Here is a 10,350-nt window from a genome sequence, read left to right as displayed (position 1 = left end):
CAGGGTCTAGGTTAGTTGAGAATGCTGGGACTCTTACTGGGTGAGGGAGGGAGGGACCAAGGTGGAAAATGGGACAGGGAGGGGAAGAGCAGAAAACAATCATGAATTGGGTTGGGGGGATTAGGACTGAAGTCCTAAAGGCCAGCAGAACGAATGGAAATGGGCAACCTCTGGAGATAGGAAGTGGGGGGGACCCTCTGGATTATTACCTGGGAGGTAAGAGACTCTCAGAACACAAAGGGAGGGACGTTGGATGCAGTGCCCTACAGAGGGGAAAGGGAACTTATAGATCCCACCTTCATAAAAGGACAGGGCATCAACTGAAGAGTAGGGTTGCCATCCCACAGTAAAATTCTCTGACACATAGTTGTTCCTGTCAGGGAGACCTGCAGAAATAAATGGAGCCTGAAGATGGGAACGTCCAGCAACAACTGAAATTGGGATCTAGTTCAACAGGAGGCCCCAAAGCCTGACACTATTTCTGAGGTTTTGTTGTACTCACAAAAAGGGGCCTATCATGACTGCCCCCCCCAAAGACCCAACAAGCAGCTGAAAGAATTGATGCCGATATTTACACCCAACCAATGAACAGAGGCTAACCCTGTGGTTAAATTAGGTAAATCTGGAAGAAGTTGAGGAAGAAGGCCATCCAGACTTCTAAAGGCTCTTGAAAGAACACAATCAACAGATCCAAGGCAATATGACACCTTCAAAGCACAGCTACACCACTATATCTAGCTCTAAATATGCTACCAGTACCACAACACAAGAAAAAGAACCGAAATCCAATTTATAAAGATTATAGATGCCCTTAAAGAGGAAATAAATAAATCTCTTAAGGAAATAAAGGAAAATACGATAAAAAGATAGAGATTTAGGGAAAAAAAACTCTTAAAAGACATACAGGAAAAGGCTGTTAAGCAGCTGAAAGAAACAAATTGTACTGTATAAGACCAGAAAGTAAAATAGAAGCAAGGTAAAAACACAAATTGAGGAAATACAAGAAATGGAAGGGCTAGGGAAGAGAGAAACGGATGCAGGAAAGCATCACCAAGAGAATACAGAAGATGGAAGAAATAATTCATGTACAATAGAACAAATCAGTAAGAATGTAAATTTTAAAAATTCCTGTAAAAAGTATCCATGAACTCTGGTAAAACATGAAAAGATATAACATAAGAATGGAAGTAGCTGAGGTGTCCACAGTCCAAGGCCCAAGATATATTCTCAAAAATCATAAAAGAATATTTTCCAACCTAAAAGGAGAGATGCCTATATACAAACAGGAAGCTTATCGAACACCAGTTAGATTGGTTCAGGAAAAAATATCCCTGGCTCATAATAAACCAAACACAAAATCTATGAATCAAAGAAAGAAAATTAAAAGAAGAAGCAAAATGCCAGATAACATACAAGGGCAGACCATGTAATCCACCCTATAAACAAACTCAAAGGAAAAAAAACACATTGTCTTCTCATTAGATGTTGATGCCTTTGACAAAATTTGACAAACCATTAGCTAACATCAAATTAAATGGAGAGAAACTTGAAACAATCCCACTAAAATCATGGACTAGACAAGGGTGCCCACTCTCTCCCTAATTATTCAAAATAGTATTTGAAATCCTAGCCAAAGCAATAAGACAACAAAAGGAGTTCAAAGGAATACAAATTGGAAAGGAAGAAGTTAAAATATCACTATTTGTAATTGATGAGATAGTATACAGAAGTGACCCCAAACATTACACCAGAGAACTCCTAAAGCAGATAAACAACTTCAGCAAAATGGTTGAGTATAAAATTAACACAAAAAATCAGAAGCCTTCATTTACTCAAAGGATAAACAGTCTGAGAAAGAAATTAAGGAAATGACACCCTTTACAATAGTCACAAATAATATAAAATATCTTGGTGTCACTCTAACCAAGCAAGTGAAAGATTTGTATGACAAGAATTTCAAGCCTCTGAAGAAATAAATTGAAGACTCAGAATATGGAAAGATCTCCCATACTCACAGATTGGCAGGATTAATATAGTAAAAATGGCCATCTTGCCAAATGCAATTTACTATTTCAATGCAATCCCTACTGTCAAATTCTTAATTGACATTTACCTAGGAACAGTCAAGGGTAGGACGTTCTGGTTTCTGCTTGTGCCCAGAGATAAAAGATCATCATCAGGAGCTCTGACACACCAGAAAGCAGAGGTAAGACCAACTCTTCTGCTGCAATCCACCCACCAGGAGCCCTCAGGACACACACCCAGGCATCCCTTCCAGTTTCTGCCTGAGCCATGAACTGATCCAGTCCCATACCTCCGTGTGCCCAAATCCTGGGATATGAGTAATGGACCCTCAGAAGTGCAGAAAATCCTGAGGGTTCAGGAAAAACCACTACTACTGCTCATGTTCCTGGCACAAGAGGAATATGCCTAGAGCCTCCAGGCAGAGGAACCTAGGAACAGTCTGAGAAAGGATCCTTCAGGTCTTTGCCTGTGTCCAGAGCTGAAAACCAGTCACAGGGAGCACTGGCACACCTGGGAGCAAAGATAATATCAACTCTTATGCTCTGAGAGACCCTCCTGAAGCCCTCCAGACACAAACCCAGGAGCAGTCTGGGACAGGACCCTTCCCATTTCTGCCTGTGCCTAGAGGTGACCCAGTCCCACAGCTATCTGTACCCAGATCCCACTGGGAGAAAAGAGGTCTATAGAAGTGCTGTCACCGAGGCTTACAGGAGGCTCAAGGAACTGTCAGAGAAAGCAAGACCAGCTAACACAGAGACCACTTGATGAATAACGGCAAGCACAGGAAACTAAACAACAGAAACCAAGACTACATGGGATCATCAGAGCCCAGTTCTACCTACAAAGTAAATAATGAATATTCAAACACACCAGAAAAGCAAGGTTTGTATTTAAAACACATCTCATTATGATGATAGAGGACTTTAAGTAGAGCATAAATAACTCCCTTAAAGAAAACGAACAACATAGGTAAACAAATAGAAGCCCTTAAGGAGGAAACACAAAGATTCCTTAAAGCTTTACAGGAAAACAACCAAACAGGTAAAGGAATTGAACAAAACGATTCAGGATCTAAAAATGGAACTATAAACAATAAAGAAAACACAAAGGGAGACAACAATGGAGAAAGAAAACTTAGGAAAGAGATCAAGAGTCATAAACACAGGAGTCATCAGCATAATACAAGAGATAGAAGAGACAATCTTGGGGCAAGAAAATACTATAGAAAACATTGACACAACTGTCAGAGAAAATGTAAAACACAAAAAGCTCCTAACCCAAAACATCCAGGAAATAGAGCACACAATGGGAAGATCTCACCCAAGGATAATAGGTATGGAAGAGAGTGAAGACTCCCAACATATACAGTCAAGGAAATTATAAAAGAAATCTTCCCTGGCCTAAGAAAATGAGATGATCATGAAGATGTAAGAAGCCTAGAGAATGTCAAATATATTGGGGCCCAGAAAAGAAATTCCTCCCATCATATAATCACACATAACAAACAAACAAACAAACAAACAGAATATTAAAAGAAGTAGAGGAAGAAAGTAGGGAAAGCATTAAGCCAGAAAATCCTGAACCAATGTCATGCAGACCATAAGAGAAGAGAAATGCCATGCTAAACTGCTAAACCCAGCAAAAATCTTAATTAACATAAATGGAGAAACCAAGATATTACACAACAAAACCAAATTTACACCATATCTTTCTGCAAATCCAACCATACAAAGAATAATAGATGGAAAACTCCAACACATGGAGGGAAACTGCTCCTTAGAAAAAGCAAGAAAGTAATTTCCTTGCAACAAACACAAAGAACAGAGACGAGACACACAAAAGTAATTCCACAATTCCACCTCTAACAAAAATAACAGAAAACAACAATCACTATTCTTGAATATCTCTTAACATCAATGGACTTAATTCCTCCATCAAAAGACATAGACTAACAGACTGGGTACTTAAAGAGAACCTATCATTTTGCTACATACAGAAAACACACCTCAGAGACAAAGACAGACACTACATCAGAGTAAAAGGCTGGAAAAATTTTTCGAAGCAGATGATCCCACAAAACCAGCTGGAGTAGGCATCTTAATATTGAATAAAATAATCTGCCAAGCAAAGTTAACAAAAAAGATAAGGAAGGACACTTCATGTCCATAAAAGGAAAAATCTACCAATACAAACTCTCAATCCTGAATATCTATGCTCCAAATGCAAGGGTACCTACATTCATAAAAGGAATCTTACTAGAGCTCAAAACATACACTGTTCCTCACACAATAATTAGTGGGAGATTTCAACACCCAACTCTCAACAGAACCTAACAGAGACATAGGGAAACTAACAGAAATTATGAACCAAAAGTATTTAACAGATATTTACAGAACATTTATAAAACAAAAGAATATGCCATCTTCTCAGCACCACATTGTACCTTCTCTAAAATTGACCATATAACCAGTCACAGAACAGCCTGAACAGATAAAAGAAGTTTGAAATAATCCCATCCATACTATAAAGTCACCATGAAATGAGGCTGGTCTTCAATAAAAACAAAAGTGACAGAAAGCCCACATAGACATGGACATTGAAAAACAAACTACTCAATGAACCTTGGTTAAGGAAGAAGTAAAGAAAGAAATTACTTTCTGGAATTTAATGAAAATGAAGGCACAACATACCCAAAATTATGGGACAAAATGAAAGCAGTGCTAAGAGAACAACTCATAGCTCTGAATGCTTCCAACAAGAAACTGGAGAGAGCATACATTAGAAGCTTGACAGCACACCTAAAACTCTAGAATAAAAGGAAGCAAACACACCCAAGAGGAGTAGACAGCAGGAAATGATCAAACTCAGAGCTGAAATCAACCAAGTAGAAACAAAAAGTAGTATACAAAGAATCAACAAAACCAAAATCTGACTTTTGAGAAACTCAACAAGATATATAAAACCTTAGCCAGTCTAACCAGAGGGCACAGAGAGGGTAATGAAATAAACAAAATCAGAAAAGTAGAGTGAGACATAACAACAAAATCTGATGAAAAATTTAAAAAATCAAGATACTACTAAAAATGTCTATATTCAACAAAACTGGAAAATCTGGATGAAATAGATAATTTTCTAGACAGATACCAGGTCCCAAAGTTAAATCAGGATCAGATAAACCATGTAAACATTCCCAGAACTCCCAACGAATTAGAATCAGTTATTAAAAGTCTACCAACCAAAAAAAATTCCAGAACCAGATGAGTTTAGTGGAGAATTCTATCAGACCTTCACACGAGACATAATACCAATCCTGTTCAAATTATCCCACAAAATTCAAAACAGAAGGAACACTACCAAATTCCTTCCAAGAAGCCCCAATTATACTTATATGTAAACTACACAACAAAGAAACCAACAATTAATGGGAACTTAAGAACAATTTTGCTTATGATTATCAACACAAAAATACTCAATAGAATTCTCGCAAACCAAATCCAAAATAACATCAAAAAGATCATCCATCATGATCAAATAGGCTCCATCCTAGGCATGCAAGGATGGTGTAATATATGAAAATCCATAAATGTAATCATAAACTCAAAGAAAAGAAACATATGATCATCTTATTAGATGCTGAGAAAATTGGACAAAATTCAACACCCCTTAATGTTAAAAGTCTTTGAAAGATCAGGAATTTAAGGCCCATACCATAACATTGTAAAAGCAATATAGAGCAAAACAGTAGCCAACAACAAACTAAATTGAGAGAATGTTGAAGTAAACCCACTAAAATCAGGGACTGGACAATGCTGACCACTCTCTCCCTACTTATTCAATATAGTACTCAAAGTCATAGCCTGAAACATCAGAGAATGAAAGAATGTCAAAGGGATACAAATTGGAAGGGAAGAAGTCAAAATATCTCTATTTGCAGTTTATATGATAGTATTCTTAAGTGACTGTAAATGTTCCACCAGAGAAATACTGAGCCTGATAAACAACTTCAGCAAAGTGGCTGGATATAATATTAACTCAAATAAATCAGTAGCCTTCCTTCACTCAAAGGATAAACAGGCTGAGAAAGAAATTAGGGAAATGGCACCATTTACAATTGCCACAAATAACAGAAGATACTTCGGTGTGACTCTAACCAAGTAATTGAAATATCTGTACTGCAAGAACTTCAAGTCTCTGAAGAAAGAAATTGAAGAAGGTTTCAGAGGATGGAAAGATGTCCCATGCTCACAGATTGGCAAGATTAATATAGTAAAAATGGACATTTTGCCAAAAGCAATCTGCAGATTCTATGCATTCCCAATCAAAATCCCATCTCAGTTCTTCATAAAGTTAGAAAGAGCAACTGTCAAATTCATTTGGAATAACAAAAACCCCAGCATAGTGAAAAGTATCCTCAACAATAAACGAAATTCTGGGAAATCACTCCCTCTGACTTCAAGTTGTATTACAGAGCAATAGTGATAAAAACTGTATAGCATTGGTACAGAAACAGGCAGGTAAACCAATGGGATAGAATTGAAGAACCAGAAATGAACCCACACTTCTATGGTCACTTGATCTTTGACAAAGGCACTAAAAACAGCGGTTGGAAAAATGATAGCATTTTCAACAAATTATGTGGGTCAGCCTGTAGGAGAATGCAAATTGATTCATTTTTAATGTCCCCTGCAGAGCTTAAGTCCAAGAGGATCATGGACCTCCATATAAAACCAATTACACTCAAACTAATAGAAGAAAAAGTGGGGAAGAGCCTCAAACACATGGGCACTGGGGACAATTTCCTGAAGAGAACACCAATGATTTATGCTCTAAGATCAAGAATCAACAAATAGGACCTCATAAAATTACAAAGCTTCTCTAAGGCAAAAGACACTGTCATTAGAACAAAATGGCATCCAACAGATTGAGAAAAGATGTTTACCAATCCTATATTTCATAGAGTACTAATATCTAATATATATCTAATACATACAAAAAACTCAAGAAGTCAGACTCCAGAGACTCAACCCTATTAAAAATGGATGACAGAGCTAAACAAAGAATTCTCAGCTGAGGAATATTGAATGGCTGAGAAGAACATAAAGAAATGTTCAACATCCTTAGATATCAGGGAAATGCAAATCAAAGCAAGCCTGAGATTCCACTTCACACCAGTTAGAAAGGCTGTGATCAAAAATTCAGGTGACAACAGATGCTGGTGAGAATGTGAAGAAAGAGGAACACTTCTCCATAGTTGGTGGGATTGAAAGCTTGTACAACTTCTCTGGACAACAGTCTGAAGTTTCCTCAGAAAATTGGACACTGTACTATCTGAGGACCCAGGTATACCACTCATGGGCATATACACAAATGTTGCTCCAACACATAACAAGACCACATTTCTCCATTGGCTTTATAGCAGTCTTAATTATAATGTCCAGAAGCTGGAAAGAACCCAGATGCCTGTCAACAGAGGAATGGATACAGAAAATGTAGTACATTTACACAACGGAGTGCTACACAGCTATCAAAAACAATGAGTTCATGAAATTCATAGGCAATCTGATAGAACTAGAAAATATCATCCTGAGTGACATAACCCAATCACAAAGAAGCACACATGGTATGCAGTCACAAATAAGTGGACATTTGCCCCAAAACTCCAAGTACCCAAGATACAATCCAGAGACCACATGAAGCTCAAAAAGAAGGATGACCAAAGTTCACATGCTTCAGTCCTCCTTAAAAGGCTGAACAAAAATATTCATAGGGTGAACTATGTAGACAAAGTTTGGAGCAGAGGCTGAAGGAATGGCCATTCAGAGTCTGTCCCACCTGGGAATCCAGCCCATATGCATACAATCACCAAACCTAGACACTAGTCCTCAAGCCAAGAACTGCATGATGACAGGAGCCTAATATCACCATTCTCCTGAGAGACTCAATCATAGCATGACAACTACAGAGGTGAATGCTAGCAGCAAATCATTGAACTGAGAATGAGGCCCCCATTGGAGGCGTTAGAGAAAGGATTGAAGGAGCTAAAGGGTTTTTCAATCCCATAAAAACCACATTACCAACCAAGTAGAGCCCCCAGATACTAAAGCTTCAACCAAATAGTAGACATAATAGACCTATGACTCCAGCCGCATATGTAGCAGAAAAAAGCCTTGTTGCTCACCAATGGGAGGATAAGCCCTTGGTCCTGCCAAGGCTGGACTCCCCAGTGTAGGGGAATGTCAGGGCGTAGAGGTGGGAAGCGGTGGGTGGCTGAGGAGGTAGAAGGTCCTCATAGAAGAAGGAGGCATGGGATAGTGGGTTTATGGACAGGAAACTGGGAAATGTAACATTTGGAATGTAAATCAAAAATATCCAATAAAAAAGAAATAAAAAGAGAAGAAAAATTAAAAAGATGAACAAGAATTACACTTATTCATTTTCCACCCCCTATACTATATTTAGTTATGGTGTCTTTATTTTTCCTCACTTCAATAATAATTCTTTTCTTCTCCTGCCCAAAAGCAGTTTTGGATTGAAGGTCTCAGACCTAAAAAAATGATAAATTAAAAATTAAAAAGATTCTGTATGCAGAAAAATTTTGGGTTAGCCAATAAAATAACCCACAAGTGATATGTACTCACTGATAAGTGAATATTCTCCTAAAAGAAGCTCAGATTTCCCATGATACAACTCACAGACTATATGAAATAAGAAGATATGAATTAAGAAGATATGAATAAGAATATATGAATTAAGAAGACCACATCAAAGTGTAGATGCTATAGTTCGACTCAGAAGGGGAAAGAAAATAATCTCAGGTAGTACAGGGAGAGAGGAATCTGGGGGAGAGAGGGAGAGGGAGGGAGGGAGAGAGAGAGAGAGAGAGAAACGGTGCTCCAGTTCAGAGAATGAGATGTGGGAGAAGTAAAGATAGTCAGGATTTTGAAAGCATATGTGTAACAGTAAGGGAGGGGAACTGGGGGTAAACACTAGACAGTCCCAGATACCAGAGACCTAAGAATTTCCCAAGATCCAACAGAGAGTAAATTAGCCAAAATCCCCCACAAAGGGGAGATAGAACCTGTAGAGACCATATTCAGTTGATTGGCAAGGCATCGGTTTGGAGGATGGAGGCAACCATGCACCTAAAAAATTTTTAATCCAGAATTCATCCTGTAAAAAAGGAAATTCATGAATAAAAAGTGGAGTAGAGACTGAAAGAAAGGCCATCCAGAGACTGACCCATCTAGGGATCCATCCCATCTGTAGACATGAAGCCCAGACACTATTGCTGATGCCAAGAAGTGCTTGCTGGTAGGAGCCTGATATGGATGTCTCCTGACAGTTTCTGTCAAAGCCTGACCAAGAGAGATGTGGATGCATAGAGTCAAACTTTTGACTGAGTATGTGAACCCCAATGGAGACATTAGGGAAAAGAGGTGGAGTAGCTGAAGGGATTTGTAACACCATAGGAAGAACAGCAATATCACACATTTCAAACCCTCAGAGCTCCCAAGTACTAAACTACCAACCAAAATATACACATGGGGGCACCCATGGCTCCAGTTGGATATGTAGTATAGGATTTCCTTATCAGGCATCACTGAGAGGGTAACCCCTTGGTTACTTGGAGGATGAATGACCCAGGATAGCGGAATGCTAGGGTGCTGAGGCAGGAGTGGGTGAGATGATGAGAGAAGCACCATCATAGAGGCAGGGAGAGGGGGTGGGGGACAGGAGGCTTTGGAGGGGCAACTCAGGAAGTGGATAGCATTTGAAATATCAGTAAATAAAATAACCAATAAAAATAATTTTTAAAAGAGCTTGATGTTCTGTTATCCTAAAGGCAAAGATATACTTACATATTTACAGAAAAATAAGCAAAGCCTTAGATGGCTACCAGTCTGAAGCATGCAACTAGGATATCTAGAGAAACATGGGACAATTCAAATATCTGAAAGCATATGATAAGTCTAGAAAAAAAGAGGGGTCACCCCAAAAAAGAGCAACCTGATGACTTGGAGAAATGTGATGAATCTAACTCTTTGAGCTGATTCACGAAAAATAACGGCATTAATATAATTGATCCAAAAAGGGCACTGTTATACTCACTTTTTGTATTATACATTAACATTCAACATAACAATGGAGAATCCAAATAATTTTGTCTGGTGGGATAAAAGATCACTCCCACATTAAAACAACCTAAGTTAATTCTATACTATTGTAAGGCCAGTAGAATCCTAACACCACAGCCAAGGTTCCTAATCTTTAATTCTTGAGAACCATCTCTGATTCAACAGCACTCAATTTCTGAAAGAAGCCAGA

The sequence above is a fragment of the Rattus rattus genome, chromosome 4 (genome assembly GCF_011064425.1).
Source record: "Rattus rattus isolate New Zealand chromosome 4, Rrattus_CSIRO_v1, whole genome shotgun sequence".
Taxonomy (NCBI): Eukaryota; Metazoa; Chordata; class Mammalia; order Rodentia; family Muridae; genus Rattus; species Rattus rattus.
Note: the sequence above shows the minus strand (reverse complement) of the source record.